Source organism: Spinacia oleracea, chromosome 6 (assembly GCF_020520425.1).
Source record: "Spinacia oleracea cultivar Varoflay chromosome 6, BTI_SOV_V1, whole genome shotgun sequence".
NCBI lineage: Eukaryota > Viridiplantae > Streptophyta > Magnoliopsida > Caryophyllales > Amaranthaceae > Spinacia > Spinacia oleracea.
Window position 1 is genome coordinate 65,375,494 of NC_079492.1, and position 7,832 is coordinate 65,383,325.

The 7,832-nt window shown below is 41.3% G+C and overlaps 1 pseudogene; it reads right to left on the reverse strand.

Moving 5' to 3' along the window:
* Window positions 1-1,127: 1,127 nt before the first annotated feature.
* Window positions 1,128-1,227, reverse strand: LOC130464534 (uncharacterized; annotated as a pseudogene).
* Between the last annotated feature and the right edge of the window lie 6,605 nt (window positions 1,228-7,832).

Here is a 7,832-nt window from a genome sequence, read left to right on the forward strand (position 1 = left end):
TGCAATATCAAGTTAAGATTCAAGAGATGCAATTTGATGTTTAGGCTTGTGTCAATAGGTGGAATTAGAGTTAATACGTAGCGAGAGCCCGTTAATTCTAAGTCTATGATTAGTATCGATTCGAGAGAGCATGCTAGTCTAATTAATTACTTTGTTGATTATCGTGATTGTTTATTGTCCTGGATTGTTATCTGTTGGTGAACCTATACCCTAGATTCCCTAATATATTGATTCCTAGTTGTTTAATTATCGCCGTAGTTTTAGCAAACCATCAAACCAACTCTTGTTCCCAATAGTCTAGTCTAATTGATTAATAGTAGAAAGAACACTGTTTCCCTGTGGATTCGATCCTGACTTCCCTTGCTACCTAGCTAGTGGACTTAGGTTATTTTTGATTAGGTGATACGACTTTAGCCTGTCAAATTTTGGCGCCGTTGCCGGGGAAACGGTTTTATTTTCCGTTATTAATTGTTTTTCTAGATTATTGTTTCTTACTTCTCAAGGGACTCCCGTTCCTTGAGGTCGGATCTCACGACTGTTTTCTAGTTTTTACTTGTTTATGCCCAGGACTGTCCATACCAGCGATCTGACTTCGTTCGATCCTGAACCTGAACGGACCTTTCGTAGACGGCGTAGATTCGTTGAACAGTTGAGGGACTATTCTGACTCTGAATCCGACTATCTGATCAGCAATCTATTCCATACAGATTCAGAGATGGGTGACCAAGCACCACCACCACCACCCCTACTTGTGCCAAGGCTTACAGACTATTCTAAACCAAGTCTGTCTATGCTTCCCAAAGCAATCATGCCTTCTATTGCGGTCGAGAATTTCAAGATCGAACCCCAACTGATAAACATGATCCAGAGACACCAATTCGGTGGGGAAAAGGGTGAAGATCCTAATCTCCATATTCAGTCTTTCATTCAGTATTGTGCCACCATTAAGCAGAAGAATTTAACACCGGAGCAGACTATGGAGATACTCTTTCCATTTTCATTGAGTGGGAAGGCAAAGCTATGGATTAACAGTCTCAACCGCGCAGCTATGAAAATCACCGATTGGAATTCCTTGGCCCTTGCGTTCTATGTTAAATATTTCCCACCTAAGAAGACAGCTCGTCTGAGGGGTCAGATACTAGGTATCTCTCAACAAGCAGATGAGAGTTTGTTCGAAGTTTGGGAGAGATTCAAGGACTTGCAAAGAGAGTGCCCACACCATGGTTTGGATGACTGGTTCCTGGTTCAGCAGTTCTATAATGGTCTGGGTAATGAATCTAGGTGTCTTTTGGATTCAGCTGCGAGTGGGAGATTTATGCAACTGGAGGTGCCTAGAGATTTAGAGGTGATTGAGGAGATAGCCATCCATAGTGCCCAATATGGGAATCCTAGAGGTTTTGCCGATCGTGGTGTTAAGCATGAGATGAACTCTATTGAACAGATTACTGCTCAGCTAACTGCCCTACATCACAAGCTGGATAATATGCAAAACGCATCCTCCCAAGCCACCCAACAAGCTAGTGTCGCCGCAATGAGTGCTCAGTTGGCCAATGTCTGTAATAGTTGTGGGATGCAAGGTCATTATGCACCGGAATGTAGGAGCTCTATTGAACAATGCAATGCATTCCAGGCCTACAAGCAGAACAATCCGTACTCCAACTCATACAATGAGGGGTATAAAAACAACCCCCTATTATCATATAGGAGTACTAATGTTCAGAACCCCCACCAGATTCAACACCCTCCACCACCACAACAACCTTACCAACCACCACCACAGCAGCCCTACCAACCGCGAAGTAACTACAACCCGCAGCCTAGTGGACCACCTGGCTTTCCTCCACAGCCTCAACCCACACAGCCTGATCCCATGCTTGTTGAGATGCGGAATATGATGTTAGAATTGCAGAAGTCTCTGAGCGAAAAGGATGCCAAAATCGATGCCCTCACTGCTCATAACAAGATCATGGATAAACAGTTGGCACAAATGGCTACTACTCTCGCAGAGAGACCCAAGGGTCAACTCCCTTCACAGCCTGTGACCAGAGAGTCTGTAAATGCTGTCACTTTGCGGAGTGGATATGAGTATGATGGGCCACCTATGACTATAGAGGAAGGGGTTGAAGTATCTGTAAGTGGTGTTGTGCCAAGAGAAAGTGAGAATATGGTCAAAGAGAAGGAAGCTAACACAAGGGTTGAGAAGAAAGTTGAGATACAAGTTCCACCTATCAAACTTCCTTTCCCTCACCGTCAACTAAAGAACAAGCTAGACAAGCAGTTTGGTAAGTTCTTAGAAGTGGTAAAGAATCTGCAGGTAACAGTTCCTTTCACTGAATTAATTACTCAAGTACCTGCATATGCTAAATACATGAAAGACATCTTGACTAGGAAGAGAGCATTTAGTGAGGTGGAGACTGTTGCATTTACTGAAGAGTGCAGTGCCTTACTCCAAAACAAGTCTCCACCCAAGTTGAAGGACCCTGGGAGTTTCTCTATCCCGTGTAATATTGGCAACCTTTTTATTGACATAGCCTTATGTGATTTAGGTGCCAGTGTTAGTGTCATGCCCCTGTCTGTATGTACTAAGTTGAACATGGGTGATTTAAAAGTTACCAACATAACTCTGCAAATGGCTGATAGATCTGTAAAATACCCCCTAGGTGTTCTAGAAGATGTGCCTGTTAGAGTAGGTAAATGTTTTATCCCTGTTGATTTTGTTGTGTTGGACATGGAAGAGGACAGGCAGATTCCTATTATTTTAGGTCGACCTTTCCTACACACTGCGGGGGCAATCATAGATGTCAAGAATGGCAAGCTGACCTTAAATGTGGGGGATGACAAGGTTACTTTCAATTTAACCCATGTTGCTAAGAGCCCTATGGTAGAGGAGTCGTGTTGTGGAGTCAATATTTCTAATGATTATTTCAATAATGAATTGACTCATACTAACTCTAACAATCCTTCGGAGAAAGCACGTGTTTCAAATTGTTTTGCAGGTGGAGGTGACCGGAATATCAACTCTTTTGCATGGGTTCGGAAGGAAGCACGATTTGATAATGATGCGACCAAAAGGCCGAAAGTTCTGTAAACGGTGGGCACCGTATTCATGATCGGGGTCGTAATCTGTCACTTCCCGCACCACATAGCTCATCAAAGGCATTTGAATTGACACCAGATGGCACCATCTTTGGTGCCCCCATTCGATGAGTTGTCGTGGCTCTCATCCCCTTCTTTTCGTTGTCTGCGCATAAACTGAGATTGTGTAATGGGGACATTGCATCAATCTAATCGGGGGATGAGTACTTCACTATCCATTTATTGCTTTTTGCAGTTTACTTTTTGCTTTCGATAGTATAGTTTAGTTTGTGTTTTTATAGTTTATTCTTTGCTTTAGAGAAGTGAGGAGAGGGTATTTTCACTGTTTTGGGTGTTTGATGATGTACAGGTGTTAGCTCCTAGTGCGAAAAGTTATAAAACATCGTAAGGAGCAAGTTCGCAAATGGCCCGACGGGCGAAGGCCGCCCGACCGGGCGCGTGCAGAAGAAATTTACTTTGTCGCCCTCCGCCCGGCGGGCAGACGTGCGCCCGTCGGGCGAGTTTTGAGCTGCAGACCCGTCGGGCGGGCGTTGGCCCGGCGGGCGAGAGGAGAAAAGGCTGATTTAAACACGGGATTCACTCCCATTATTTCACTTCTCCTTTCAATCATCTCCTTTTTGAGCCAATGAGGACATTGTCTGATTTATCTTTGGGGGGTGTTTCACTCACTTGTACATTTTAGGTATGTTTTCTTATTATTTTTGCATTTACTTATTTTGGTGTGTTTATTTTTATGTGTGTTTATTTTTGTGTGTTTATTGCTTTCTAGAGTAGTTTATTGCTTTGAAAAAGAAAATACAAAAATACGTTACGATGAATACAAAACCATGCTTCCCTGTGCCCCTTGATCGAAAGTTGTTTTGATTCTTGGTATTTGATGATGAGCAATGTAAATGTGTTATCCATGATTTGATATCCGATTGCTTTGATGCCTTAACATGAGTCAACTCTGACTAACTATTTGTGGACTTGGTGCTCGGCTAGTTGATTTGGTTAGGAATGTGTGATAGCTTCCTGGTGTGTCATTGATTTTGAGTATTGATTTGCAACTATTAGTAGTGTTTTATGACTCATATACATGCACATTGTGGAGGACGAAGGCATTTTTCTATTTAGGTAGCCTTCAGATGAAATTAGATACATTTGTTCCCTCATTTTCTACACATGTTGTTGCTTGTGCCCTTTATTCGGTGACTAGCCACATTACAAGCCCGCGAAAACCCCATTGGTTACTAGTCCCAAGCCTAGCTTGGGGGAGCTAATAGTAGTGAGGTGAGGGAGTTGTAGTATTGTTGAAAAAAGGAGTTCGTCTTATCATGTTTGTTGTTGAAAAATGAGTTGAAAATGAAAGAAATGAAAGAACAAAAAAAAATGTGAAGGTTTCTAAAAGAAAAGGAAAAAAAAAAAAGATTGAAAAAGAAAAGAAAGAGAAAAATCTATTACTCTCAGAAAAAGTTCAAAGCATTGTTTCAATCGAGTTTTGCAAATTCATATCCTTATAAGTGATTGGTAATAATTGTGAAAAAGGCAAGAAAGTATGGTGTTGGTTATTTGTTGTTTTGTCATGTGTTGAGTGGGAGAGTTATGGTCATTATATTGGTTGATCATGGTTGTATTTAGGATTTATGCTCCCCAAAGCCAAGACTTTAAGCTCACATTTTCCCCAAATTTACCGCACCCTTACCTAAACCTAACATTAAAAGCTTTGAAGACCTTCTGACCTTTGTGCATAGAGTCGTAGTTATGTGAAAATAGTTGTTTATCAATGCAAGTTATGACATGACACATTCCGAGTCGACTACTAGGTTGAGTGTATGTTTTTCTAGACACACGAGTGTTGTGAGTTTGGGAGGGCATTGTTCACTTATATGTTGGGAGGAGAGCGAATGGGTACATCTTTTATCCGCCACATAAATGAGTGACGAGTGTGTGAGCACTAGTCTTGAATTCCATTGTGCATTTGTGGTTCGCTTTGCGTGACGATTGTTAAGGTGGATTAGCGGTCGAATAGATTTGATCGGTTGACATTGATGCATGCTTGTTGGATTTTACCTTGAATCGTATCCATTGTTTTAAGATGTGTTTGGGGTGAAGTTGATTTATGTATTCATCAATGATTTCTTTGCTTAGGGACAAGAAAAGATCTAGCTTGGGGGAGTTTGATATGTTCATATTTTATAGTGTTTTTACCCCCGTCCCTTAGTACTTTTTGATCTCAAATGAGCTCTTCGGAGCGATTTTTAGTACTAATGTGCTCCTTGTAGTGTGTTTGTAGTTTCAGGTTCATCATTGTAGGAATTAGCATGTTTTTGTGCATTTTCTACTCATTTTAACCAATACAAGAGATTATGTACTTTCGAGAGCACACACATTGAGTTGGAAGAGTTTTCGAGCAAATCAGATAGTGAAAGAACTAGAAAACCGACACTCGTCTACTCTTTTGATCATAAATTACGTTCTACAACCCCAAATGAAGTGATTTTAGTTGGGTTGGATTCTAGACTTCAATAGCTTTCCAACGAGTGGTCACTCGCCTAATTCCGACGAATAACGAAAGAGATATGGCGTTTTAAAGATAGAGGATCGTGCAGTTTGTACGCGCGCCCGACGGGCGAATGGCTGCCCGACGGGCGAACGTCTGCCCGACGGGCGGGAGCTGCCCGACCGGGCGCGTGCCGATGATTTCTAGAATTTCTCCCTCCGCCCGGCGGGCAGACCTGCGCCCGACGGGCGGGTTACGAGCTGGTCGCCGACGGGCGAAAGGCTGCCCGACCGGGCGACGACAACCCAGGGCCATTTTTGCGCGGTTTTCTTCCGGTTTTTCCTTATGTTTATGGGCAAACTATAAATACTAGGCTTAGTTATTTTAGTTGGACATCTTATTTTCTAGTATTAGCCCCTTAGTTTATTTCTCTTAGCTTTGTTTTCTCTAAATTTATGCAAACACTTAGTTTTCAATTTCAATAAAAATTCAAGCTTTCTATTTCTCTTGTTCTTCAATTAAGGTATTGTTCTTTTTTTTCAATTCTTTGTTTAGCTTTAATTATATTTTCAATCATGCTAATTGCTTTGTTTATTGTTAATATGCTTGAGTAGTCTATTTTCTAGGATTTGGGGATCCATGAATAATATGAAGGGATATTGAATAATTGTGATTATTGGCATTGTAATTAATTCCTATTGATTGGTTTATTTCACTATACAATTAGATTTGCGCAGGTTTAATTGTGGTAGTTATGCAATATCAAGTTAAGATTCAAGAGATGCAATTTGATGTTTAGGCTTGTGTCAATAGGTGGAATTAGAGTTAATACGTAGCGAGAGCCCGTTAATTCTAAGTCTATGATTAGTATCGATTCGAGAGAGCATGCTAGTCTAATTAATTACTTTGTTGATTATCGTGATTGTTTATTGTCCGGGATTGTTATCTGTTGGTGAACCTATGCCCTAGATTCCCTAATATATTGATTCCTAGTTGTTTAATTATCGCCGTAGTTTTAGCAAACCATCAAACCAACTCTTGTTCCCAATAGTCTAGTCTAATTGATTAATAGTAGAAAGAACACTGTTTCCCTGTGGATTCGATCCTGACTTCCCTTGCTACCTAGCTAGTGGACTTAGGTTATTTTTTATTAGGTGATACGACTTTAGCCTGTCAGTCCCCACCCATGTTTAAAATTAGGACAGGATCTCGTGTCTTAAATTTCAAATTTGGCCAATGTTGGGGCGGAAAATGAAGGAAATAATGCCCTAGCTTGGTCCAAGTATGCATTCAATGCTAAGTCTAATAAATGCGGTTCAGTGTTAATTATACAAGTTAATAATTCAGTGAGATCAAGTGAACTGAATGCCTAGTTAGAGGCCGCTTCAGTTCAAGTGGAATTAATAATATTAATCCACAACTTACTCTTCACTGAACCCGTAGGGTCACACAAATAGTACGTGAACGGATCAAGTATTTAATGGAATTAAATACTCCATTTATGGATATTCGGAATCGACGGATCTCGGTTCCAGTGGGAGCTGAAATCGTCAAAGGAAAATTATAGATACTACGGAAACGATGATATTACCGGAAACGGAAATATGGATCGTATCGGAAATATAAATATTATCCAAGTCGTAGATGTTGCCGGAAACGGAAACATGGTACGTATCAGAAAATATTATCGGAAATGGAAATATTGTTCGAAATCGGAAATATTGCCGGAAACGGAAATATTGTCAGAATCGGAAATATTATTCGAATCGGAAATGAATTCCGAAATCGGAAAATTAATCGGAAGCGCGTCGTACGAAATAAGCATCGGACGAGCTTGCTAGACGAAGGCCCAACACGAAGCCAGGCCCACGCCTAGCAAGCCCAGCGCGCAAGGCATGAGCAACACAACAAGCCAAAGGCACGCAAGGCCCAGCACAAGGCCAGGCCCAGCACGCCCATGGCTGCGAGCAGCGCTTGGGCTGCGAAGCAGCGTGTGGGCTGCGAGCTGCGATGGGCTTCTCCGCGCGCGGGCATGGCCTGCATTCTTGTAGGCCGTTCTCGTGTGTGTGTTGAAGTTTCTGCATGCATCGAATCCTTAAGCAATTAGGATTAGATTAAAAGATTAATTTCCTAAGTTACTAGTTTTAAGTAAACTCTAATTCTAATAGATTTAGAATACTTGAATCCTAGTTGACTTCTAATTCCATTATTCCTACCCTATAAATATGTGATGGAATTCACAAATTTATGTACA